Source organism: Parus major, chromosome 4, assembly GCF_001522545.3.
Source record: "Parus major isolate Abel chromosome 4, Parus_major1.1, whole genome shotgun sequence".
Lineage (NCBI taxonomy): Eukaryota > Metazoa > Chordata > Aves > Passeriformes > Paridae > Parus > Parus major.
The window spans coordinates 39,653,054-39,680,814 of NC_031771.1; the positions used below are offsets into that span (position 1 = coordinate 39,653,054).

General features: G+C 40.2%; 1 protein-coding gene across 3 annotated transcripts in view; it reads left to right on the forward strand.

Annotated features, from left to right (window-relative positions):
- Nucleotides 1-777: 777 nt before the first annotated feature.
- Nucleotides 778-27,761, forward strand: part of MTUS1 (microtubule associated scaffold protein 1) — a 118,544-nt gene continuing 91,560 nt past the window's right edge. For 2 of the 3 annotated variants that reach the window (XM_015623848.1, XM_015623851.1), the window contains exon 1: nt 1,035-1,116. The gene's annotated coding sequence lies outside the window, so the exon portion shown is untranslated. Of the gene's footprint in view, nt 822-1,034; nt 1,117-27,761 lie in introns of those variants that run through there. The other variant, XM_015623849.3, reaches the window with a different exon arrangement.

Consider the following 27,761-nt stretch of genomic DNA (forward strand, 5'->3'; position numbering starts at 1 on the left):
CCACAGCAGCTCTCAGGTGACTTGACAGAATCCTCGAGGTTGGCAGAGACCTTTAAGATCATCAAGTTCAACCGTCAACCCAGCACTGCCACTGTAAACCTATCACCTAACTAAACTCTAAAACCTATCACCAGGCACCAGATCCAGGCGCCTCTTAAGCATCCCCAGGAGCGATGACTCCATCACCTCCCTGGGCATCGCAATAGGTTGCAGGAACGTGGCAGGAACAAACTTCTTTTCCACGCTCCCTCATTCGGGGCGGCAGCAATGGGCACGCGAGCGAGCCAGCCTCCTGCCGCAGCAGCCCGGGGCGGAAGGGCTGGCAGCCCGGCCCGGCGGGGGCAGGGCCCTGCCGGGGGAATGCGGCCCGGCCGGCCCCGGCGCTGCCCCGGGCGGGTGATTTAGCCCGGCTCTCCGGCACCGGGGCATCCCACGGTCTCTCACCCCGCGCGCCGGCTGTGAAGCCACACGCGGTTTAGGAACCGAAAGGAGACCAGGCGGGTTTTGTCGCCGTCGGTTGTGAGTTTGAACCAGCGCACTTTGCCCGGCTGCAGCAAGGTCACTCTGCCTGCCCCGGCTCGGCCGGGACCCACCGTCCGCCGAGCCCCGCGCCCCCCCTGTCCCGCCGACAGCCCTCAGGAGGAGCGGCCGACCTCCACGGTTGCCGCGGCCGGATCCTCCTCCATCCCGTGCGGTATTTTTAGCCGCTGACCCAGTTCCCCCGCTCGGCTACCTGCGCCTCTCCCGCCGCCCGGCCGGCCGCCCCGCCGACAAACGAACCGCCCAGGGCCGGCCTGGGCCCGCGGCCCGGCCAGCGCCAGGTGAGGGGGGGCTGCTGCGGGGCAGGTGCGGCCGGAACACGGCGGCGGTGCCTCGCACGGCACGGCCGGAGAGGGCGCGGGGCTGCAGGAGGAGCGCAGCCCGGGCCGGGAGAGCCGCGGACGCCAAACCGGCGGCGCTGGCGAGGAGCGGGCGGGCTGGTGCTGGTGCGGGCGCGGCGCTGCCGGGGCCTCCGCGGGGGCGGAGGGGGGGCGGTGCCGGCGGCGAGAGCGGCCGCGGCGCAGTTTTCTGCAGCGGCGCCGATCTACAAGTGAAGGGTAGCGTGTGCGTGCCGCCGTAAGTGCTGATTTACTGTCCTTAACAGAAGTGTGAGTGCTCCCCTTTTTCCCCTTCCTTTTCCTTCTCTCCTCGCTCTCTTAGCGAGGTTTTCCCGGGGCGGCCGGATAACGGGGCACGGGAGCGGAGTGCGGCTGGGGCTCTCCGAGGTGCCGGCGGGGGAAGCGGGTCGCTGCCGCTCCGTCCTGCTCCAGCTTACTCCAGCTCTTTTCTCTTTTCTTTGGCGGTTGCCGCCCGCCGAGCTCCCGCGGCCCCGGCGAAGTGAGGCTGAGCCGCGGCCTCGGGGCGCAGCGCAGGTGCGGCTCCAGCGGGGCCCGCCCCGAGGGGCCTTTCCCCTGGACTGAGGGGACACAGCTTCGGCCGGCACAAGTTGTGTGTTTGGAGTTGTCCGTATTGAGGGATACGGAAATTGTGTATTGCTGTCGCAGCTTTTTTTTTTTTTTTTTTCTTTTTTTTTAATCTGGATGAGCACTGACACCGTGTTTGATATGTGTAAAATGTGCTGCAGCTTACTTTCGTGCGTCCGGAGTGCTTTGGTCCTGCACTGCAAGCACGAACACTCCTGAGATTTTTAAAGTATTATTTTTAATGTCCGCTTCTCTGCTTGCTGCTATTTATACCATGCAAGGCTGGCAAGGAGAGGAGAGCCAGAGTTTGGAAAGGACATTGAGCTTTAACTTGATACCGTTGTTCCAAGGCCAAGGTGAGAGAGTGCAGTTATTTAAAATAAAACAAAGCAAAGAAATGCCCAGAAAACAACCCCGTGAAAACACCGTACCTCTCTGTTTTTCTACTGCATGATCAAAGCAGAGAACTGAGCGTCCCTTCTGTTTAGAGTGTGTAGGTGATGTTCTGCCATGGGGTCTAAGCCTGTGCTTTAGTTTTATTATTTGTTTGCTTTAAGCTTGTGATGTGATGGACAGTACAGCTGGTTAAATGCTACGCAGGGGGATTATATAAAAAATGAAGTCTCACACTGTGGCAGATGCATGACTTTCACTTAGGTAAAATAAGCCATTACTGGTCACTGCCTATGCATTGTAATGTTAGAGCAGCTATAATGTAAACTATTGTTTACACTAACAATAACAAATTGGATGATACCTTTACTGTTGAAGATATATTCATGGATAATCAATTTCTTTCTTCTTTTTCTGAATTAATTTGTTACATAGTAACACCTCTCTCTAAAGTGAGGAGAGATTGCCATTTCCCATAGTGAAACTTAAATTTTGGGAATAGAAAAGCTTTAACCTTCATCTCTTACCATCACTAAGATTTTCAGAGTGGATGGTGGTAACTAATATGATGGATCTCCCTCTCTGTATTGATAAATAGGATCGGTATTAAAAATTGTTTATTCCTCGTGACATGCACGGTGCTCTGGTGGAATGGCAGAGCAGCATTGTAGCGGCTGGCTCGCGTGACTGCAGAACCAGCTGCTGGGGTTAACTTAGTTCTCTTAGTGCTAATTATCATGGGTGAGCAATAGATTGCATTTGAGCTTAGTTTTTATGGAGTAATTGTATGTGTGGTAACAAAGCTCTGCTAAAAATTCATATAGTCACTTCTAAAATATTGCAGAGCTTTGACTTCTGGCTGAGATCAGTCTGCTTCAGAACTCTGGCTGAAACAGTGATCATAATCTTGTAAATCTGATGCTAAAACTTTATCTAATAGGATTTTTCCATTCAGAGTAAGCATGATTCTGTAGGTAAAGATTGCATAAGTTGAAAATAATTGAACAAAAGTTAGATTTTTAGTAGCTAGCCCCTTAAATGGGTTTCATGATGTTTTTGAGCAGTTGCGATTCAGTAAATAGGAAGCCTTACTGCTGAATGCATAATTGCTCCTTATACTCACATGTTTTACTTACAGCTGAAATCAATACCTGAGAATTGACTAACTGCAGAAGTGCAATGTCAAGGCCTTGAAAAAGGCAAGATCTGACAGTGGTGACACTCTAAATGCATTTGGAGCCTCTGTTTCTAACTCTTGCATTTTGTGGTTTCAAATTTTTATGTGCAGCCACGTATGTGGGTTTCTTTTTTAGGCAGAGCCAAGATTCTTGTACAATAATGTCAACTCTAAGGTGGCTTTTTTAAAAAAAACGAAAATCTTGTAGTATTTACTATTGAGCTAAGATTTAACATGTCGGGTAGCTAATGGTCTCAACAATTGAGCAAAATAATTGCTAAGATTTGTAATAGGAACTATGGAATGCAGATTAGCCAGCTGATAGTGTGGGACTGATTTTTTTTTTATCTACAGGATCAAAAACACATTTATGTTTTAATACATATGTATGTGCCATGTATATGTATAAATGTATATGTTTTGTGTAGAAATGCGGTGTATTGCATATTCATATAAGGTGCTAAAATGTACCACTGCTGTGTTTTGATTGTTTGATTATGAGAGATAATTATGTGATCAGAAGTGCCACGTGTGGTATGTATGATGTAACAGAAGCTGCTGAAGTGATTGCCTGAGCTACGTCCCTATTCTGTTCAAGTCATTTTGTTCATTCAGTTTTATGATGTATCATGATTTACTGTTTAATTGGAAAAAGCAAGCATTTTTAGTTGCCTTTATCCTATTAATTTAGAGGATTACCTGGTGAGTTTGTGAAATGCTCACTCTGCAGAGTAGTTTGGAGTTAAAGCTGGAAAAGTTAATGTTCTTTATTCTGCTTTACCTGATTATAAGAATTAGTGCTTCTTCAGTGTTTGTGCTGTTGAACTATCTGTTGTACGGTTTGCCCTATGCAAACATTAAAGTGAAAATGATAACAGCCTACTTCTTTTTAAGGGAGTCCTTACACTGTGGAGTTTTTTGCTTTTCCTGATTTATGTACAAAGATGTTTTTTTGACTAGGTAGTTGCTCTGATGGTGGCATGGAAAGAATTACTTTCTGCTTTTCTGTTTTCTTGTTGTGGAGATGATTCCACAGAGTATGCTGTGCATAGGTATGCTTTATTATCTGACAAAAAAGTCAGTGCTAGTTGATAATTTTGTGTCCTCTGAGTGAAAAAATATGTTAATTGTGAATCTTACTTTTCTACATGAGTGGGCTTTTTCAGTACCAAAAAGTTATGTGAGGATTTAAATCATAGTATTCAGTGGGAAATTTCCTTTTCCCCATCCCTAGCACCTGTATTAACTTCAGTTCTATTTCATGGACTTCTCCTTTGCTTGAATGAATTGCGTTATCCTTTCACACTAAGGTAACTCAAACTGCTTTAGTTACTGCTCTGTTTAGTTTTTGCATCAGGAAAAAGTGAAGTTGCTCTTAGTGGATGACTTCGATATGATCGGTGAATTGCCCACTTGTATCGACTCCCACAGTCTCTGTTGTCATTCTTCTTTAGATGGTTCCCTTATGTCTGTCATTTTGTTTGGCTTTGTGATAGAATTTATTTGAGCCCTTCCAACTTGGCTAAGTTGCCAGTGTGCTCACAGCAATGTTAAAATACTTAAACATTTCACAGTTATTTTTTTCTTGCAGTCTTAGAGAATTATTTTAAAAAATGCAAACTAATTAATTTTTGCATTTAATATAAATGTGGATTTAAGGATTGCAATATGGTAATTGTGCAGGGAAATGAAACTAGCGCACTCAAGGCACTGGGAGTTGAGATATTGTAACCCACATTTGGTTTTTATGAGATAGCTCTAGTGCAGACTCGCGTGAATATGCATACAGAGTTGTCTGTGTGCTCAGTGATAGTGATCATCAGCTTTACAGCAGAATCCTTGAGGTGGAGTAAAACACTTGGAATGTATGTGGTGTAGCACTTCATTCTAGTGTCTAGTATTCCTAGTATCTAATATCTTTTGCTTTGTACTCTCTATACTGTGTCTAACAGGAAGAAATAGGACAAGCTTTCTTCGGAGTCAGTTTCCCTGCTGTGTTGGCTCTGTTCATGTCAGCAAAGAAATGGACAAGCCTTCTTCAAGCAAAACCAGAATACTGAAGGAGGAATTGTCATTACTATGAAAAATATGGTTGTAGATGTATTCTATGGTTTTTTCCCCCTGGTCTCCTGTCAATGTATGAGGTCCATATAGTGTGTTTTGGACTTGTTTAGTTTGATGGCAATAGCTGACACCAGTGAGGCCTGGATGAAGTGATCTGTGAAATGGTACTCCTTTTTTCTTTCTGAGATCATCTGTAAAGCTATGTGACTGGCAAAAAAAGAAATTTTTTACATCACTGGGCTCCTAAAAAAGTGTGATTGTACTCTTGGATGAGTGTGAGTAGTTGGTGCTGCAAGTTTGCATCCCCTGTTGTAGTTGAAGCTGCTGCCTTGTCATGTCTCTAGTGTTTAATTGAAGCAGATTGAATAATCTTGACTGAAAAATTTAAAAAAATAAAAGGATTTTTCTGCACCATCATTTCAGGAGGGTTTTGGAACTAAGGATCTGTGTGCCATTGGGCTGTCTGAGAGCATTGTGCTAAAAGCTATGGGCTGCTGAATAAACTGCTGTTACACAAGAAAGACTATAACTTGTCCGTTAGCTATGGTTTGTGTGCCCATTCTCACAATTAACATGATACACCTTTCCTATTTTACTTGGTGCTTTTACTTTACTGTACTGTATGCTTTTAGTAAGTCAAATGTGATTACTCTTACCTGACGATATTTCAAGACCATGGTATTGAGACCATTTTTAAATTGGAGATAAAAATGGAAGATGCTGCTATGCTGGCTTATGCACAGCAATATCCTGTTAATGCATAGTCTACAAGAATTGTCAGTTCTTGGAGAGAGTCTGAGTTAATAGCTGATTCAAATGTTTTAGTGGCAGTGAAATATTTTTTTAATGTGATTATTGGAAGTATTTGAAATACTAGTGATGTGACTTTAAAAGGGAAGCCAGGAAGTACTTTCATAATATTTTCCTCAGATTTGTATTTTTCTTCTAAAAGTTTTTTAATTTACAGAATTCCAATTTTCCTGGGAAGTACCTTTTTCCAACCTCCAAAATGAAGTAGGGCTACAGCCTATGCTAGATCAGGTCAGATGTGGCAGGGTGCAGCTGAGTCTTGCAAATCTGTAGTTGGAGGTTCTGTAACCTCTTTTGGGTAATCTAGCAAATAACTTCATTTGAGAAGAGAAATAACTTGAACTAGGATGATTGATGAGCCATTTAGGGGATTTGAGGCAAATGTTGTTATAGAAGTTAGTTGGCAATTGTAGCCGGATATGGTACTGAACTCTTTCAGATGGAACACGGAGACCTTCAAGGAAATTGATCTAAAGTAAACTGTTGGTGGCCCTTGCCTCTGAAATGGCACTGTTCAGGTGATTCATTGTGTCCCTGAGCAGGACCATAGCTCTTTATTGCAGCTCTGAGTTGCAAGAAGATTGCAGTTCTTCAGTTTTCTGAATGTTGTCTCCTGCTATAAGAAATTCTCATATGCTTCCCTGTTAGCCTGTCCTTTTATCCAGTTGAATGAAGTTTTGATGTGTCAGATGTCCTTAGCATTGCTTTTAGTTTAAGGGGGGAAAAAATCTCCAAGTTTTCTGCGTGAAATTAGCATAAACTTGACTATTTTTAGTGGTATATTGGTAAATGGTGAATAATTGGAAGACTGCTTAGTGGATTTACGTAATAGCATGATAAAAATGATTCTGTAAAAAAGTGGCTTATATATAGTGTACAAAACTGGAAGTTTCCCTTTGTAAGCTTTATTTAAAATGTTTGGAGTTATAGTAACCTGTGCTATGCATTGGTCAGTACAACTGCTCTGTGGAGCAAAAGCAACAATACACAGCTGTTGTTACTTTTAAACTGGGTGTCCAGTTTTAGAGATGTATTAAGAATTGTTTGATTGGAAATTGTCAAAATTTGATATATTTTTCACTTTGAGTTGCTTTGGTTATTTTTCTTCTGCTTATTTTATTACTTTTGATGTCTTGAATTCTGTGTTATTTAATGTCACTTCTCTGTAGTGGCAGTATTTCATATTCAGCATACGTGGTTTTTGTGTCTCTATCTTGGCCTTTAAGTTCCTCCATTAAAAAGACAGTTTATGGCAAACTCGTTCATCATGAACATTTGGAAATAACTAGGCTAGCTGTTCATTTTGGGAGATGCTGGTTGATACAGAAAACAAATAGGAAGCATACATCCCAGTATTAGGGTTATTTATATCAATATTAATTCACCATTTAAGTTAGGAAGCAACATAAAACTTTAATAGTATCAGGATGCTGTCCTCTTGAATCTTGGTGATGTTCTTTTGGGAAAAACTGAAGAATAACTTGAAATTTGGTTTGAAAGGCTTTTAACACTCCTCTGCTACAGGCAGTGCTTTTTGCACTGTCATGTCATCTGCAATGATGTCACTTGTAGATTAAACTCTTCTGGTATTCTATTGATGGAGTTTTACCTTTTGCAAAGCATGAACTTCCTTGACATCTTCATTACTAGTGAACTAGTAAATAGTGAACTACTATTTAAACATTTGTTTAACCTTCTGTTGATTTGCATTGGTTTTGTTCATACTTAAATTGTGTTCTTCTTTGGGGTTAGCAAACCTAAATGTCACAGTTTCCAGAAAATGCAAGTTCTAATGAGTCCCATCATTAAATCAGTGTATAACTTTCTCAGAAATGGGAGAACTAAATGTAATAAAAAGTGAACTGTTTCATCTTGATTTGCTGCTCACATTTGTCTGAAAGCTGACATTTGTTTGTGAAGGAGCTGACAACTAAGCACATTAAAGCTCAAATAAACCCAAAACCCACTAGAGTGAAAGGATGGATTGTTTCAAGAACCACTTCTTGCAGCAAGGTGTATGCAATATTAGGATTGTCACTTTGTGGAATGTAAAAACTAACTTCTATTAATGATCATGTATCTTAATTCCTGGGAATATACATGATGCCCAGCATTTTGGACTGAAAGAGTGAGGTTGTTTATCTCATCTGTGAAATTAGCACTGAAACTGTCTTATACTGTTTTTCAGCACAGACATCTAATCTAGCTCCTTAGAAAATTTTCTGTGGAGATTGGACAGCTGTACTTACTGTGCTTGAGAAAGCATCCTCCTGTTGTCTTTGATGCCATCCATGTACAGGTTCTCCATGTAAGGCTCAGTACAGTTTGCTACAGGTGATTTTATCCTGCTTTTTTGTTGTTTTGGTTTGTGTTTTTTTTTTCTGTAAAAGCATTGGTTGAAACTAGATGGTGCTTTGTGCATCATTACATGTGGATTTTGTGATTTCCTCTAAGAGGATTGACAGCTTTTAGTTTTGCAAATGTGCAGGTGTTCAAACCATTACTGAATTATTGTATGGCTCTTTTTGACTTCCCCCTTCTTTCTGGTTATCCATTTGAGAAGAAAAAAGAAGAAGGATGGTTGTACTGAACTGCTCCTTTCCACCTTTTGGACATTAGTCTTTCACTGAAAGTTCTTTGTGTACGTGATTATTTCTGACTCCTGGCTGAAGCTCTTAATGGTGCTGTGGCTTGTTTGTTGATGCTGTCTAAGCATGTGAAGCACTGATACTGCCTCCACTGTGTCCGTGTTGAGTTTCAGGACAGCTCTTCTTCGATGCTGCTGGTTGATGCAGACCATTTCTGGATGTACTGGCCTAGCAGTTCTTGGCAGCATAAGCAGGCTCCGTCTGTTGCAGGGCGCTCTCATCTGATGTGTGCACTGGTTATTGCTTTTCTCCCATCAGTCGTCAAGGATCTTAAAACCATTACTCTGTGGCTCACTGTTATCTAATCTTGGGAAGCCTATTGATTGCTGTTCCACTGTTGCAATCTTACCTAATTGCATGGCTTGTCTGCCAGTTTCACCTCTGCAAGACACCCTCAGTGCTGACTTGACTATTTTATTTCATTGTAGATATCTAGAAGGGATCTATAAAGATTTGTAGAAGTTTGGTGTTTCTTTGTTTTAGTACTGTCTGAACAAATCCCTGTTTCAGGTGTGCTCTCTACCAGATACTTTTAAGTGGCAGCCTATATGGTGCTGTATCATCTCAGTAATATTTCAGATGTAAGTTTGCAGGAGCTGAACTCTACTGCACATGTCCACCAAAGAGAATGTTCTTTTGTATGCTTTATTTGCTCCTCAGTTAGTTTTACAAGCCAAATTTACAGAATTTTATTCTTACTCCGTTATCTTTCAAGAAATGTGGAAGGAATATGAAATGTTTTTATTCTCTGGGAAATCTGAGAGATTCTTTTCAGGTCTCTGTTAGCAGCAGCTGCCATCAGCAGTGCTGAAATAAAATCTGTTGGTATGATTCATAATTCATATGTGTTATAACATGTGACTCAGTTTAATGAATTTGTTGCCAGAATTGTGTGAGAATTGTTTTTATTTCACATAGTAAATGACTTACTTACTGTGTGCTTTTTTGATGCTGTAAGAGTAATGTTATTTGTTGCTGAGTTTCAGGTAATGAAATTTTTGTATCTACAGGTGGATTGCTGGAGTTGTTCCTTTGCAAGCTTTCCCTAAATAAAAGGAATTCCTCATATATTTTGCTCTGTTTGCATCCTTAATTGTGTCTCAGTATAGAAGCATCTCAAAACTATGGATGTTCCCTGTAATGCATTTGTGTTTCCTCTCCGTTTCATTATCATAAAAAATTCATAGGACCTGTTGGGGAATTGTTATAGTTGAGTATTATGAAACTGAACTGGGTGGGTGTTGTCTCCTGACACATTATTATAATCAGCCAGAGCCTTGATGCCAGGAGATAATAATGGCTGGTTCTGCAGTCAGCATAGGTTGGTGGCCTTGGGCAGTTGGATGCCTTTAGGCGTTTGCACTCTCAGTATCTGCCTGGAAGGACAGCAGAGGTGTGCCAAGCAGCTGGGAAGGTCACCTACTTTAGTGTGCTTGAATCTGTAGTAACAGAATCAATGTTCTTGCTCTGCTCTCATGTAATGAATAGCTTCTGATTTGGAGTTGTGCAGACCACTGCTTCACCTAAGTATTCTTTGTGCTTTGTAGATCCTTGATATTCTAGTAGCAGATAATATAAACCTTGTGAGCAGTTTTCTCAGGAGATTGGACATCCTTTTGGACATCCTCTTCATTGTGTATACTGCTTGTGGTAAAAGCTTGCTTCTACCTTATTGCACAAGCACACAGGTCAAGATATCTGGGCAGTTTCTGTATGTGGTTAGGACGCATCTTTACCTTTCTTTCCTTCCCTGAACTTGTTTGGGTTTGTGTGCCATAGATTTTGTGTAATAAAATGCCCTACTGCTTAGTGAGTGGGCTCCAAAGTCAAATACCATAGAGCCAGTCTTCTGTATTATAGATTTCTCATAGCTTTCATAATAGTTGTACTGGGCATAACTAGTATTTATTTGTGCTTCTCTGCTTTAATCAAGCTGCATCTCAACACTTAAGAAGTTAGTAAGTCTGGTTCCAAATTTCAACCAGCTTGAGCTAATAGTTCATTTAATACCTTAATTGCAAGGTGATAATTGAATAGGAGTTGTCTTCAGTTTCCTATATGCAGAGGCTGTATCATTAGACCTTCTAAAGTCTTGCTAAAAGCTGCCTCTACTGAAAGATGTATTGCAACTTTAGCTATTACTTTAACAAGAAAAGGATTGAGCATGTTTTTTGTTGTTGTAGTGGAGTAGTAGCTTCCTTGCTTTCCCAGATGACTGTTGGCCAAGTGCTTCAAGCACAAGGTGATGGTGCATGCTATGTTAGTTGAATGTTTTTCAGCACTAGACTTTTCCCACCTGTCCCAGCCTAGTGGCGATCAGGACTGTAATTCTTTTCCTTGGTGCCCAGCTGTCTTTATTGCAATGTCTCCTGTAAAGCTGAACTGCTGGCCTCACACAGGTCACAGCACTGTTGTGCTGGTGTGTAAGCCTTACTCTACAACAATGTGTAGTCACAAACACATGTTTGTACAAAATGCACTTTTTGGATGAAATAAGCACTGTGGAGCCTTGAAAGGAATAACTGTAATGTACTCAAAACTGAGAAGAGTGAAGGTAAGAAACTGCAGTGATTAGAGCAGTCTTCCCAGCAGCATATTTGACACTTAAGTGGTGTAGCTTGGCATGTGGGCATACCTCCAGCTTTTACTCTCCTAGGGGCTACCCTGTTGGTAAAGTGTAACCTAAATATAGTAAGTCTTTGTGTGGGGGGTGTTTTTTTCCCCTGCAGTGGGCTATTTTCAGTGTAAAATAGGCAGGGAAACTTTGTCTTCTACAAGGTCACTCCATCACAGACTTTCAGATGTTTATAGTTGTTTAGCTTTCTTAGTGAAGGCCATGTAGAAACTCAGTGCTAAACCTTGAGATCAACATTTCAATTCTCTAATCTGTAATGGGGTGCATATCATTGATAAAAGATGTCTGGTTCTGTAGAGGTCATTCCATACTATCTATGTAAGTTATATTTAGTGCATGTTTTTATCTGATTGGTGTCAGAATAAAGCCGCTGTTACAAACTCCTTACTTATTTCTAAATACCGAGAATGCAAGCTTCCTGTAGAGGGGCAGCCTAGAATTTTGTTCTTAAAAAAACTGGGGGGGAAGAGGTTTCTAGGAAAAAGTCAGTTGCACTGTGTTCTTGATGGCTGGTTGATAGTGACTTTGTTATGCCGACCAATGGCTTCATGTAAAAGTATGTTTGTGGTTGTCAATTTTAAATACGGTTAGATGCTATAGAGAATTAAGTTTCTCAATCTCCAGGAGTAATCATGGTCTGCAGGTAGCAGAAGGTGGCTTACAACACAGTTGCAAAGTGGTGGGCTGGCTCCTTCCCTTAACTTCCTAGGATGATCTTCTGCTCCCCGCCCTGCTCCCCCCCAGTAATTTAAAAACACAGTGTTTATGTCCATCCCATTTGTGTTTACTTATGAGTGAACACTTGCAACAGTGTACAAACTGGCAGGCCCTTGATTCTCTTAACTGTTAATAGTCTGTCAGTTTATAAGTTTTGTTTTCTGGTTTTGTTGTAGAGAAGTCTTAAAAGGCAAATTCATCTTTGTGCCTCAAAGTAACATTGAATAACTGGATAATCATACAGTCTAAAACTATTAAGAGTAACTGTAGCAACCCTGTATTTTTTCATTCAGCAAAAGAGTAGCATTTTTAAACACAGAAGGTGAATCTGTTGTGTAGAGAAGGGAAAATGTAAAGTAACGTGTGTCTGTCCACTCTTGTGAGGAAGTCTGTCGCTCAAGTGATTATGAGTGCTGTAGTGTCTTTTCTATGCTCTTCAGCTCTTCCAGAAATTCTTTTCAGAAAGAGGCAGAATGTCCTTTGTACTCAATGGTACCGCCTAGAGAAAAATTTAATCTCTCTGGACTAACGGCTGCCTTTCTACAAACCAGTGACTTTGAGGTTAATGTTTAAATATTTAAATGCATTTGGCATGTTGCCATTTAAGTGGAACGGCATGTGCTTAACCAGAAACTCAAACAGTTCCCTGGGTGGCCAAAAAAATAAATGAATTACTCAATAATGCAGTGATCTGGTTAATTGAAAGATTATAGTTTAATGCTAATCTTGAACAGGAAGAGATATTCCAAAGGAGGAATATCTGATTTTTTTCTATTTAGTTGAGGGGAATTTTTACAGATGTTACTGGAACTTTTCACAGAAGTTCTTAGGCTAAATGGGAGCACTCATCTGTGGGTCAAAGTCAAGTATAAACAGGTTCTAGTGCAGGGTAGTAGAAATAATCTTAAAGGACACTGATCTCCATGAAGGAATTTTAAACTCGTTGAAAACTGGGTAACTTGCTAAATTCGGGTGATTTTTAGATCTCTTTCTTCGGGTTGGATTGTACGGGTTAATCAAAGGTTTGGTGCCTGTAAAGCTCAAGCTTAGTTTGGGAGTCTTGATACTTGCGACTTGAAATGGAAGAAGTTAAGGAGGAAAGGCAAGTGCACCTGGCATTCTTCACTTCTCTAGGGCTCTCTACCTTAATCCAGAGGACTGGGTTACCAGTGCCTGGAAGAGAGGTGGAAGCTTTGACCTTGAGACTACATCTCTAATCCAGTCAGATTCTGACCTTAAATTTACCAAGAACTTTGCTAAAAGCATCCCACTCAGGGGACTGTTTCCTGTCTCTCGTGCCAAATGATGCAAACCCAGGTTTTCTGCCAAGGATCCCGAGGATTTTCTCATTTGATTCAAAATCGGCAGTTGTGACTGCATGCTCTCTGTAGCTGAGAGAATGAAGCCGTGTTCAAGGCATGCTAAAGTAAGCTGAGGTAGACAGGGGAGACAATTTTCTTTACTCATCATGCTTTATTATTCAAATCTCATGTTCAAGTTAAACAAGTATGTGAATTTTTCAACATGTATAGATGTGAAACTTCATGCTTTAGAACTCTTAATGAAAAGAATTATAAATCACATAATTCCAAGACTATGAAAGAAGTATTTGAGGTTGCAATAACTTCCCAGGCAAACTAGTATTTTGCTTAACTCTGATTGTGTGGTATTTGTACTACAGCACAGAAGTGACATTGTCTCAGCCAGTGTTAGGTATTTGCTTGAGCTTATGTTTGCATCCTGGAGAAAGGAATGATACTGCATTCCTACAATGTCCAGCACAGAATTCATACATCACATACTATGATGTGATTTATGTGAACCAGAGAGAGGGGACCCCTCATAAATGTTTAGGAATTCTGCACAGCACCAAAAAGCATCCTCCACATGAGTACTACAACTCTAAAACTGGTATGAACTGCTTACTCTTCTACATCATCTGTGTCAGTAGTTGGAGACAATTTTATCACAATTTTATTTGGTGATTTCCTTGTAAATGAAAAAAAAAATCCACTTAAATTACTGTTTCACGTTCAGGAAGGGAGGATAGACTGCTTTTCATAGACCAGCCTCTTCTGCTGGTGGTTCAGAGGTAAAGGGAAGATCAAGACAAATAAAAGTTTTCTTTTAAGTGCTTTATAGATGGGTAATAAAAGGACAATCTGTGTTTCATTCAAGAAATAATACATGAAATACCTCAGCTAGAAAACTTCCAGTAGGAGATTTTAAGATGAAATTTTTCAATCTTACTTCTGAAGGAAAAGGCTTTTTTCTACCTTTTGTGTGTTAAATTAGATGAAGAAGAACAATGTGTTCAAACTGTCAGCTTAATTCTCAGAAGGTTACAGTGATCTGTGCCATGTGCTGCCATGTGTAGTCAGCTTGCTCCTGCAGCACTCTTTAGCATCCTTAGTCTAGGAAAACTTTTCCTTAGGGAAAAGACTCTTGCAGTCAAAAGTGATAGGAAAGAAATTAGAAAAACCTGTTCAGGAAAGCATGAGATTGCAGATTTAATCAGTTAGTAAAATATTAATGGATGGGTCAAACGGAAGATAAATTTGGATCTGTTCTGAAGGGGAAAGGAGAAGGAGGGCGGGTGGTTGGTGATCGCTTTTTTTTACAGGGAGATATTTGTGTTGTATTTAAATAGAGTGAAAGTATGTTAATCTCCATGAGAGCAACTGTTACAGGCAAAATGGGGAGTAATGAAGTAGAAACATCAGTCTAGAGCTCTGTATTGACTAACCATAAAGAGCAGCTTTTAAAAAATCCTTAAACTCATAATCAAGCTGTAAGAGGTTTAACTAGGGACCAAGGAACGTCAGGTAACAATGAGGTGATGGCAAGCTTGGCCCAGCAGGGGAGGAAGGGCCTGTGTGTGCAAGCTTCAGTTGGTGCTGCTTTTATTTTGGGGGTGGTGTTAGCACATGGCTGTTAGATGGGTTAACATACCCTGCCTTGTCCTATGTGCCAGCTGAGCAGCAGCAGGATTCAACACCCAGTGATACTGAATGCAGAATGCTTGTGGTGCTGAGAGTGAGGTTCTTCAGTACCCTCCCAGTCAATAGATACATTTATTGCTTTAGTTACTTCTGATTTATGTGTTTGCATGTTGTTTTTATTTTTCTCTGGGAGATCAGACAATCATGGAGTAGCCTGGGTTGGAAGAGACCTTAAAGGTCATCCAGTTCCAACCCCCCTGGCATGAGCCAATATGTTCCATTGGACCAGGTTGCTCAAAGCCTCACCTCAACCTGGCCTTAAACACTTCCAGGGATGGGGTGTCCACAACATCTCTGTTCAACCTGTTCCACTGCATCACCACCCCCAGAGTAAATAATTTCTTTCTAATATCTAGTCTAAACCTACTGTCTTTTTGTTTGCAACCATTTCCCAGTGTCCTGTCACTACATGGTCTTGTAAATAGTTTCCATATTTCTGGCAGGCTCCCTTTGGGTAATGGGAGGCTGCAATTAGGTCGCCCTGAAGCCTTCTCTTTTCTAGGCTGAATAATCCAAATTCTCTTAGCCTTGATGATTACAGTCTGCAGATAGCTATTCCTATTCTACAGGTGGTAAGCTCTCTTCTATTAAATTTCTGATGTAGTGTTTTTCTGATGGTAAGTGCAGTGAACTGGTAGTCAGTATTTGAGGCTGTGGGATGGGATCTCAATGACAATCTGTGTAGTGCCAAAGTCTTGGCTCTTCCAGTATCTTATTCTTCCACTGGTAGCTCTATGGAGTTGTAGTGTGCTGTGTGTTAGATGGAGTTTGAAGTCTATTGCCATCCATTTAAGTTTTCCAAGGCAGAAAGAAAGTTGGGTTTGCCAAATTAGTTTGACACCTTGAAGAACTTAAGTTCTACAAAGCTCATTGTTTTAGGTTGTCATCCAAGAACATGGGGTAGCTGAAAGAGTTGTTTCTTGTTCAGAGAGCAATTATTTTATTAATTTAGCCTCTATTGCTAAAAGGATATTTTAGTAGTGTAACAGTTGTCACCTAATTCTCTGTAGGCAGAAGAAGGAGTTGATGTTCTATGCCTTCTTCCATAATGATGCATTATCAATTCTCACTTTAATTAAAGATAACTGCATCATTTCTTGTAATACTTCTGTATCACCTACTGAATGCACATGATCCACTAGATACCTCAGATTCATAGCATTTTTTCTGAACTATCGGAGGTTTTTTTTTTAAAGGTGTTTAATTTTGTGATCATTTAAGAGATTTCAGTTGGCTTCATTCCTTATAGTTTGAAAACCCACACCTTGAACTGAATAAATGAATGTAGAGAAAGTTCTTTCTCAAAAAGAAATTATTCTGAAATGTTCAACTCTAAATTTATGTACCCAAAGGTAGTGGTTTGTCTGTGTTTAAAACAGTGTCAATGAGCACATGGCACTCAAATGGCTTAATTTAAATTATGACTATATTACAGTGAAGTTGAATATATCTATGATAATTTCACATTTAAATTGACTTTGTTGAAGTGTACTTGTTTGTATTTATACAACTCTTTTATACCCTGAGGAAAGAAATATTTTCAGAGGGTGAAAGTAACTTTAACACTGTTTCACATAACTAATGTATTCTAGTTTTCCTTTTTTTTCTCTTTCCACTTTTCCTGCAATGCAGAATTGATCTAGAAGCCTAGAGTAAGTAGGTTTAGCAGTAAATTACATACTTCCAGGTTAGTTCTATGATGTGGTTAAATTAATTTAGTAAAGGAAAGTCCAGTTTTTTGGAAGCGCCATTTTCACCTTTACTTGCCTGTAGCTGACAGGGCTTAAGAGACTGCAGTTTATGTCACTTAAAAAAGGTGAGGGAGAACTGTTAGTTCCGTAAGGCAAAAGTGAATAATTGTTTGACCTGTTGCAATATGACTTTCCCAAACAACTGCTCTTTTCTCAGGCTCTCTGAAGGTAGGCTAAGATTACATTTATCCAACCTGCTCTGCAGACTTTTCAGTAGAAAATTCTCTTCCAGGGAACTATATGTTGTAATTTGTGATGCATGGAGAAAGGACAGTGACAGTGGGAGAAACACCTGCTTGTGTGTGTGTGTGTGTGTGTGTTTCTCTGTGACCTGTAGCACAGGGTCGGTGTTTTGCCATGGCAGCACCTGTATGCTCTCAGCACCCAGCACCTGGTGGAGCCTTGTGCCCACAGACACAGTGCAGACAGCACTGATGGCCCTGGGCTGCAGGAATTCCTGGGCGCATCAATTGCTCTGAAGTAACTTTGTAGCCTGACTGTATTTGAGTTGTGGTAGCCCACAGCTTTATGAAAACAGTAGTTTGTGGTTTAAGTCTTCTGAGTTCCTCAGCTGCAAAAAATTGAGTTGAATAAATCCATCCTCCTCTTACTTCAGACCCAGGCAGGAAAAGGTGCACTTATTTTGTTAACTAGAGGTTTTATACCTCAATGTGAACATGATCCAAAGTGTTACCGAAAACACCTCTCTGCAAATGGCGTTTGTCAAATTTGTGAAGTCCTCGTCAAACCTGCTCTCTGGATGTGTTGGTAGCATGCAGGGAGTTTTTGATGCAGTGCTGGCAGAGCGTCTAAGGAAAATTCCTCAGCCTGAGTCTTTTATTGCTGCGTGGCTGAACTGATCTTTGAAAGTTGAAATCTCATGAGAGTACTCTCTGTAATCTGGCTTCTGCGGTTTTATTTTGTTTTTTCTTCTTCTCTTACTGATCAGTTGTACTCTGCTGATCTGTTGTATGCCACTGAGGAGAGCTTTTGATGATTAATCTAACACAGCCTCGACTTGTCTCTTTTGAAAGGCTTGTGCTTTCACTATTGTAAGTAGCTTGTGGGGTATGTTTCTTTCTGCTGTGCCCTGGTGTAAATTGCTGTTATACACCAAATAACTTCTCAGATTTATTACTTGAAGTTGTCTGTTCCATAAACATAGAAGCATGCTTTTATATGTGGTGCTTACAGCTTATTCTTTACTGCTTAGAGGTTGAAAAGATTATTAACATTGTCTAAAGTGGTTTGCTTAAAAGTGATTCAAACTGATCTTTTACTTATAAAAATTACATAGAAAGGTGGTAGTATTTGTGAGTGAGGTATGGCGGCTTCTATTGAATGATGAGCATGTATTGTCCTTGATGTTGTGTTTCCTGGTGTTTTAAATTCTACAACTAAAACAGCCTAGCACTAACAGAAGTGTTAGTGGTTTGCACAATTAAAGCTAAAAGCATGCCAGGCTGAGAGAAAAATGCAGAAAAAAAGCCCTTCAAGTAGTTTCCATATGTTGCTGACACACTATTTCCTGGAAGGCTGGTTGATGTTTTGGCAATACTAGTATAATATGCCCTTTTCTCTTAGAAGTTTAGAAAGAACTGTTAAGTTCCAGTTCTTAAAATGGAGAGTTGGGAATGATAAAGGGCCTCTAACTAGTGGGTTTTTTGCAGTTCTCAGTATTTGAAGTGATCTTTGATCATTGATCTTTGCATGCTAAGGTTTTGGTTTTCTGTGTCTGATCTTTTCTGATCCTGCTATCTTTAGCCAAGCTAAAATACTGAAACAGTATCTGCCAGTATTTGATTTCTAAATTAAAAGGAAATATCAGTCAAACCTTTAAAGGTGATATAGGAAATGTAATTTCTTTCCCTTTATGAAAAGGGGGGAAGACCTAAAACTAGAATGGGAAAAAAAGAGAGGAAATTACTATTGCAAAATGTATTCAAGCCAACAGTTACTGACTTGAAGTATTATTGAATTGTAATAAATACTCTTTTTGTAGGCAGGACTAACCTGACCTACAAACAAGCACAATCTTGTGCTCAAGCACAGAGTTCAATGTCAGAGGCAAGCAAATCAGTGACTGTGTAAAAATTCGTAGTTTGGGTAGTAGTGGGCTGGCTCCCTCTTGCTGCTTCAATCTTTTGGTGATTCAGGATTTTTTCCACCAAGCAAGTAGCCACAGCTTCACCTTAACTTAAGCTCCACTGTGATTGTTTCAGGAAGAAAGATAAAATACCCCAAATTCTGCAGGAGGAAATACTGGATGCAGTAATTATTTCTAAAGACATCCTGGAAGTAGCTTTTGAAGGATTGTAGTGCAGTGACAATATCTTACATTTATGATTCTCTTGTTTTAGGTTATTTAACAACTTTTTAAGAATAGTATCCATTTTCAGCATTCTCCCATCCTAACCCTGGGAAGCCATTGTCACAGTTCACTAAGAAGCTCTTTTCATTTCTCTCCAGAACTGATTGTTTCCTCATCAGATGGAGTGGAGTGCAGGCTGTGGAGGCAGTGTGGACCTGTGGAGACAGGTCCATGAACTTTGTTTCCCTTACTATGATCTGAGGGAGTGTGGGATCTGAGGTGATTTTGTAGTACCAATTGTTGGCCAGAATTTTATGATTCTTGCATATCTTGTCCCGTTCCTGGTCACTCTGCTGTAGAACACAATTCATTCATGTGCTTGTAAAGCAGGTGTGCCCATCTGTCTTGCAAGTGAGGCCTCCTGACTTCAAGCTTTCAACTTGACTCTGATTTACCCGTGAGGCTATAGTTAGAGAAAGCAGGGTATTTGTGTTTGCATCAGTGTAGTGGCTGAATTTGTTCTGTGCAAGAAATACACTGTTGCCACTAAAGCAGTTAGCCAATACCTGAAAGTCTGCGAGTACTTTCTGTCAGAAGCAGCTAGTGACTGGTATTTCTCTGTATATATTCTAAGTAAGCATGACAGTACTGGCATCTTGTTTCTTTCTAAATATGGTAGGTTATTAAACAAAATGTGTTCTTATGACTCTCACTCACCTCTAACTCTTCCCCTCCCTCCTCCCCACCCCTTAAGTAGACTAAAAGCCAGCTTTGCCATTCTGCTCAGAGTGGGGACTTTTATTCAGATACCCTTTTCCAAAAGGGGCCTTTACTTTTCTTCCTACTTTGACTAGAACTTTTGGTTTTTTCCCAAGTATCTAGAATGTGTGAACTTGGAGTTTATTCTAATTGTGGGGAAGATGTGGCAGCCTACAGTCAGGAGAGTCTGGTATTGGGGTGTCTCATGGTCCTGATGATATTCTTTGTAGTTGTTACTGTTTAAGTTAGAGTGCAGTTGGTTGCTGCAGCTCCATCTTCTTGGTTGTTAAATCTGCTTAGGTGGTTCCCCTTGTGTTGGAGAAGCTGTCAGCTTTTCTGGACCTCAGCTGGCTCTGTGCATCTTGGCCAGGAGGTGGTACGTCATGCCTGGGCTGTCAAACTCGTGTCATTCATGTAATATGAGAGACATGAAACTTGGCATCCTCAATTTGAAAGAAGTCTGGTGGTGAGACCACAGGAATGTTCTCTAAGCTGATACTTGGTTTCTCCTTCCATAGTTAATGTTTTAAATTTAGTGGCCTTCTAGGTATATGCAAGATGGTTATGCCCAGGCCATGGGGTGAGTCTGTGCAAATGCTGACTTCTGCTCATGGTTCTGCTGCTGTAATTTCAGTTAGGAGAGCCTGACTTTGGCTTTGTTATTACATAGTTTGGTTCAGAATAAAATCAGTTCAGCTGTGGTTGGTCTGGAATCCAAATTATTTGCTGATCTAACTGTTGATTTACATATATATTTGATGTTGAAAACTTAACAGGGATCTTAGTATATATATTTTGTGTTATTTAAAGGGTGAGCATTTAATAGTTGAGTCCTAGAATTGTGTTTTGTCCTTGTACTCTTTAAATTAGTTACTCTTCATGTCAAAGAGTAAGGTAGAGATAGGCATCTGATTCAAGTTAACCTAACTGCAAGTTCCAATGTATTATTGCACTGAATCAGTGATTGTGATAAGACTTGTGACTGATTTGTTAAATAGTTTTTAAAATGTATTTTTCCATTGTGTGGTCATATAAGCAAACAAACAGGTAGTGACGTACAAATAAGCCTGAATACTGAGGTTTATTTTATTTTATTTCTGCATGTGGAATCTAACGCTGAGCAGGCTTGTTGAAGTAAGCACAGTGTAAATGGTGTTTCTTGTATTCAGTCCATTCTGTGCAAAATAACTGAACTGAGTCATAGGATGAAGATGTAAAAATTGGCTGCTAGGAGCACAGAACTGAACAGGAGAAGGCACTGATGGCAGCAGTTTGTAAAGGTGACTCTGCTTAAACCTTAAACTCTGCTCTTTAGCTTGTTGGTCTGTGAGTGCCAGTTTATTCTCTGTGAGTAAGAATCTTTGTTCTTTCATTGAAATCTGTGGGAATCTCTCAGGTATATTGGGTAGAGAAAGTATTCTCGTAGAGTTTCCAGCCTCTCTGCTATACCGTGTGATTGGCTTGGATTTAGTTTGTATTGCCACCTGCTATGTGAAATTGCAGTTTCTTTTTAGTGCATGGAATTGTAGATTTGTTTACCTAAATAATTTTTAGGAATGAATATAGCTTGAAATTTGTTAGTAGCCAACTTTTAATTTGAAAGCCCCAGTTTCTCAATCTTGTTATGCACACTTGGAATTCAAAGAACATGATAGGGAGAAACAGAACAGTTTTGGTATGACTGCTAACAGAGAGGCAGGTGGTAAACTGGTAGGACTTAAAACTTTTAGAAACTGGAAGTTTAAGCAATCAGTTGCTCTTGCTTCTGCCTTGGGTGGGGAGAGGAAGATTTTGTGAAACAGTTCAGGAGACTTTAGTACAGTTTTCTATTATGAAAACAGTTGCTTTTTCTACCTTTCACACCTGCCATTCTCTGTATTTTAATGGTGTGTGAAGAAAACAGTCTAAGGACTCAGTCTGAAAACTTTTGCTGTGGAAGGCTTGATTGTCTGACACACTTGATTTTTGAGACCAATATGTATGCCTCAGTGGAGGTTATTTACCTGTCATGGGATCATTTAAGAATATACGTTTTTCTCCTTTTGAATTAAAAAAAACAAACCTTATTTTTCTTGAAAACCTTAATCAGCGATCAGAAATGCTCAGGGCACCAGTCAGTTTGTCACGCGCAAGATCAGAAGAGCAGGACTAACTTGAACACTTAGTACTTGCCACAGGTTGAACCTTGACCTCCTGCAGGATAATCCAGTTCCTGGGTGCTGTCCTCCCTTCTGACTTCTGGAATACCTTGCTTTGACTAGGAACTTCCTTGTAGATGGAAGAAATTCAGCCCAAGGAACTTTATTGTCACCATCCTATTCCTAGCATTATTTGGCAGACTACTGTTCTTTGTTATTTCTTCCAGCAACCTTTTGAACAGTTTTAAGTCTAACCACCAAATACTCCTTCGCAATCATGAAGGCTTTGCTGTAGCTGGACTTTTCAGGGGATGGAAGCAAATGGTTTCCATGTGCCAATCCTTTCCACCCCTGGTTCTTGTGAGGCAGTTTCCTCTGGAGAAAGTTCCTAATGCAGCATTAATGGCTTGTAGTTGACATTTGTGAGCAGTATACTACCCAGATGGCTTGTGAAAACACCTCTGCTATGTTTAATTTGGCTTAGAGAGAGCAGAACCCCAGTGGTGGATTTGAAGGAAAATCAAGGTAGAAACAGCCTTCTCTTCCAGGAATATCCTGCAATACATGATGAGGGAGGGAGAAAGAACTCTTAAATAGTCTCTAAAATTAGAGAAATGAGAGATCCTGTGGATTCTCCTGGATGTTCTGTTCAGCTCATCTCTACTTTTTTTTTATTTCCTCAGCTTTTGGCAGTTAGGGCTATGTATCTTCCTAGCAGGAGAAGCTAAATGATTTTTCCCCCCCTGTTTGTTTTCTAAGATTACTCAGCACTGGGTGTGTGTTATAGTTTGTTTTGTTTTTATTTTGTTGGGGTTTTTTCCCCCCGCTCTGCCGACCTAGGCAACCTTTCTGTATTCAGCTTGCTCCAGCATTCTGGTGTTTCATCTGCCAGGGTTGTATCAACAAGCTGTGCATGCAGAGTCCTGATTGAGCAGGACATGAGGATCCTTGGTTTTGCACTGTGAATTGGTGAATTTCTAAACGGAAATTTAGAATCTGCAACATTGTTGACAAGCTTTGTTGCTGGTAGGGGAAGTAATTCTGTCATTCACAGTTAAATGAACTGAGATTGCTTTCAAAAGGAAGTTGGTTACCCTTCACAGGACAGTAGTTGGTTGTGCAAGTTTAATTAAGTCTTACTAGGTACTTGAGCATCAGTTTTTTGTGTATTTCTTTCCAATAGTATTTCTTCCTCATTCCCTAGCACCCCTTCACCTGTGCAATGTTCAGACCAAGTACATGGCCACGTGTGAGAATTGTTTTCCTTCTTTAAGCTGAAATGCGGGAGTTTCTTATCTGTGTTCCAAACTAATGTCAGCCGTATGAAGTTACTCAAGTATGCTTCCTTGTGTTAGCCCTGTGTAGGAGCTTTCCACTTGCACTGCAGAGTGGGAAAATATTTGTCTTATTGAAGTGTTTCTGACTTGCCTTTGATATGGATGATAGTTCCATAGGTTTGTACTGTGAAGTGACTGACCCAGAAGCTGCCATTTGGTGCCATCTGGTACATAGCAGAACTAAATAGTGAAGGTCTGTGACCAAGATGTAATATTCTGTCTCAGTTCATGATGGATATGTATTATGTCCTTGGATGAACAGTCTGGAAAGCACAGCTTTGAAGGAACTTGTGCATAGTGATGCTTTAGACTGTGGTGCTCTCTATAGTTTTGAACCAGGGAACCTTTTGAATTTTGACTGTAAGAATATGAAGGATCATTTAAAAAGAATCTTTTCCTGTCTCTTTGCAGAATCTACAGCAGTTGCAGTAATTTTTTTCCTCTCCAGACTTTTTTTAGCTAGTACTAATGAGAAGCTCCTTTGTTCTCCCAGTTATTTACTGCTGCAGATTTGCATGTTTTAAATGTGTTTTAGCCCAATAAATGGTATTGTATAAGTTGCTGCTAAGAAGACTAGACGTTTGGTTGGAGAATGACTGACTGCTTAAGAGTGTACGAGATCAGAGTGATGACCTCTAAATCATCATTGCCTGTATGCAATTTCACTCCATCAGGCTTATAAAGCCAGTGAAGCAAAACCAAAAGGGTTAAATGTGAGGTGAGCTGTATGACTGGGTAGTTTATACATGGCAGCAAGTCCTAAAGACTGCAGAGGACCAATCCTTGTATATGAGTGAATTGCCTGACTGAGGGTGCTGGATGGCATAAGTTAATGTGTGATCAGTTCTTGCAAAAAAGACAAAGCTGACTCTGAAAAAACCAGCCAGAGGAAGAGAGGCAGTTTTTGTCTGTTAATCATGAGACCCTATTAGGTTGTCAGTCATTCAAGGGTTATGATCTAATTTATTACAAAATCAGAGGGTTCCTTTTTCACTTGGTAGCACAGAGACAGTGCCAGAGTGTGCAGTGTCCTGTAGCTGTGCATATCTCATCTAATGGAAGTCTGTACAGAAGCTGAAACTGACTGGGGAACATCAAGTCCATGCTCTATGTGCCATTAGGTGTGTAACACTTTTGTGGTATTTATTTTAGACAGTCTTAAGTTGAAATCAAAGCTAATGTTCTCATATATATAACTGTAGTTCCAGGGTGTCTGCAATGATGTGATGATGTATATACACTTTACCCTTGTGGGAAGTTGTCAAGTCAGCTTTTAGTTAAGAATTTACTTAATTTACATTAAATTAAGTAAAGAAGAATTTTTAAATTTACATTTGAAGTTATCCTTCAGCTCTCTGAATAAAGTTTTGGAAGAGGCTTGGCTGTACTGTAAAACAACATGTAGTTTTACAACAAGAACCATTTTGATTTTATGTTTGACTTTAAGCAAATGGATAAAAGGAAAAATATTAAAAAATGAATTTGTGTCACTTGAGTTTTAAGGAAGGAATTTTTTTATTTTTGCTGGACTACAGCATTCTTGTGGGATCTCAGATGGACTGACAGGATGATTTCTATTCAGGAGCTCTGAGTCCTGCTGTTGCCCTGCAAATTCAGAACCCCCCTTTCAGGGAGGGCTGATGCTCAGGGCTCAAATGGAGCCCCATCCCAAGAGCCAGGGAGAAACTGCAGGGCACAACCAGCAAGCCTGCATGTCTGTATCCCTCTCAGGAGGTCCCTTGGGTAACCTTGCCCTGGCAGCCTTTCAAGCAACATGTGCCAAACTTTCCTTTGTCTCCTGTCCTTCACCTTCAGGGTTCTGGTGGAATTTCAGCCCTTGTGGAGCTGGAAGCAGCCTGTTGTCAGCTGTGTAGAGCGGCACGGTGAGCTCGTGCTTTCCAGAGAGCACGACTGCAGCCTGCTACCCAATAGCACTGCATAAATCAAGCTCTTGCTCTTTTTTTTTTTTTTAATTTTTTAACCACCTCTGCAAAACTGCCACAGCATATTTCTTGCTAATTATCTGTTGCAGAGGTGCAGTGCTGTGTTTTGCAGAGCTGGTCCCTCCCTCTTGAATTTGGGGACTTTTGTCTCCTGGGTCCAAAGGGAAACAACCAAAAAATGTAGAATGTATACACCTCTTGTATCAGGACTGATCTCACTTGAGAAACAGTTTTCTTTGTAGAAAAAATAACAAGATTTTCTTTTGAATTTAAACCAAATGTGTTTTATTTGGGTTATTTTTCCTGAGACTACAACATTTAAAACAATGGTTGTGAATTGCCCCCTTGCACCAGATCCCAGTTGTGCAACACTGCAGGTGAAAGTCGGACAAAACTGTTGGGATTTTTATTATCCAGCAATACTTGCTGAAAATCCTCAACAGCTATTATGCCTTTAGGACTTCCAATCATTGGGTTGGTGCTGTTTCCTATTTGGCTACCAAAATGTTATTTCCTTTAACCAATTTATTGCAGTTTTGTTAGATTTTTTTTTTTTTTTCACTATATAGAATCAATAGCCTAAGTAATTTTTAAATCTAAAAGCACTGTTTTTTAATTGGCAAATACAGCATCTTCAGAATTAAATTCTGCTGCGATGATGTTGTTGGGCAAAGGTGCAGTCCTAACTCAGTGGTAGAACTTGATGCATCAGTGGAAACTCTTCTTAGCTGGCTGTAGTCTTTATGGAGTAAATGACCACTTCTGCACAGCAAACAACTTTTGAGTCTGCAAAAACTGCAAGCTGGTTAAATTTCCAACTTGGTTAATGTGAGAAATCCTAAGCATATTGATTATTTCTTGAATTTCTACTGCAAAGCAATATCATGGCAAAGATGCTGCTCTTTCAGTCTTTAGTTACCATTTTGGTCTGCTTTTTTCATAGAAATTAATCAAATTACGAATGCATTGCACAGAATATTCCACTAGAACTAAATAATACTGCTGTACTTACAGTATCTTACTTCACTACAGGTTGAGAGTACTCCAAATGCTCTGTAAACTAGTTCATATCATATGTCTGTGTTAAATATAGCCAAATGCTGAAAGGCTTCTCAGCTGTAGGTGAAGATCTGAAGGACATGCAGTGCAGATGAGTCTTTCTGTGTCTTTAACTGTCTGACTCCATTGATGTAGCCCATACAAAGAGTACTGTTAAATTCAGCTCCAAGTTGTATCGTACTCACACTAGAGCTGTGTGCTTCATAAAAAGTTCAGGAACATGAAGAAGTTTCAAGTTAGCACATAACCTTAAGAACTCTCAGTGTATGCTGCCTGGCACATTGTGGTAATTGTGTTAAAGCTGTTTGTACTCTGACCTGCCAAGTTGTGGCTCATTCTTAGGAACCAACAAACTTTTTTTTCCTACCCCCAAGGTTACAATTGGCATTTTAGTCACCACTCTTGCAATGTTGTACTGTTTCTGCAGAGTATTTCTACCTGTTGTACTTGCTGTTTTGTTAAAGCTTTGTACTTGTCAGAGAAGTGGAGATTATCAGCAGACAGTCTTCACTTAAGTATTATTTATTAAATAAACAGGATATTTGAAACCCAAATTTTAAAAATCACACACAAAAAAAGTCATCACCATAGAGCCACCAGCAAAAACACTTAGCCATTTGGCTTGAGAATCCAAGGCATAATTATTGTTCTGCACTGCTTCTCTGTGTACCTGCTTCTCTACTAGATTTGACTTAGCTAGGATGAGAAGAGAAAAACATGGGGCAAGTTAATAGGATCAACAGGTCTGTAAAGAAGAGAAACATAAAATGCAGAATAGAAAAGTTGGTGGGAGGAATGATCTGTTAGTTTGAAACAGCTTCTATTCTATTTGAAGTTGATTTAAAGGAAAATGGGCAGCAGGGGTGCTGACAGGTGGAATTTTGTCATAGAGTGAGAAATTATGATCAAGAACGTATGATGAGAGGCATTAGGAAAATTGCTGGATATCTGAAGACTAGCTTGGAACTTGAGGACACTCTTGAAGAGCAAAACCCTTATTTGGTCTGTGTGAGCAGATGGACAGACCTAGCAGGAGCTCATAAAGTATTTTTGTTCTTCATAATGCATTACTGCTTTTCTTCCTATACTGATCATATTTCAATCAGAGGGAACATTTTTGTGAATAATCCTGGCCCACTGTTTCATAGCTTCAAGATACCAAAATGTATGAATGTACCCTTTAAATGGTAGCAGTGGACAAAACCAGTTTAGCAGAATTCCAGGAAACAGAGAAGGTGACCTGATTTGTAATCCCTATCTAGTCAAATAACTTGAACACTGATGAGGGGTGTTGAACACTGAGCTCTGACAGTCTCAGGCTTGTTTGTGCTTACCTATTCAATCAAGTCTTTCAAAAAGAGGTACCTGAACCTTGACCTTGCAAGGAAGTGCCATAATAAATGTACTGTTTGTTTTTTGAGGTTCCAGCTTCTTACTTTCATTTAGACATGAAAGTTTATCCCTCCTTGTGCAATAACATATGCTTCTGCTAAATAATTTAGTTGTGATAAAATAGCAAAAAAAACCAACCAAACAAAAAAAATCCCCAAAGTC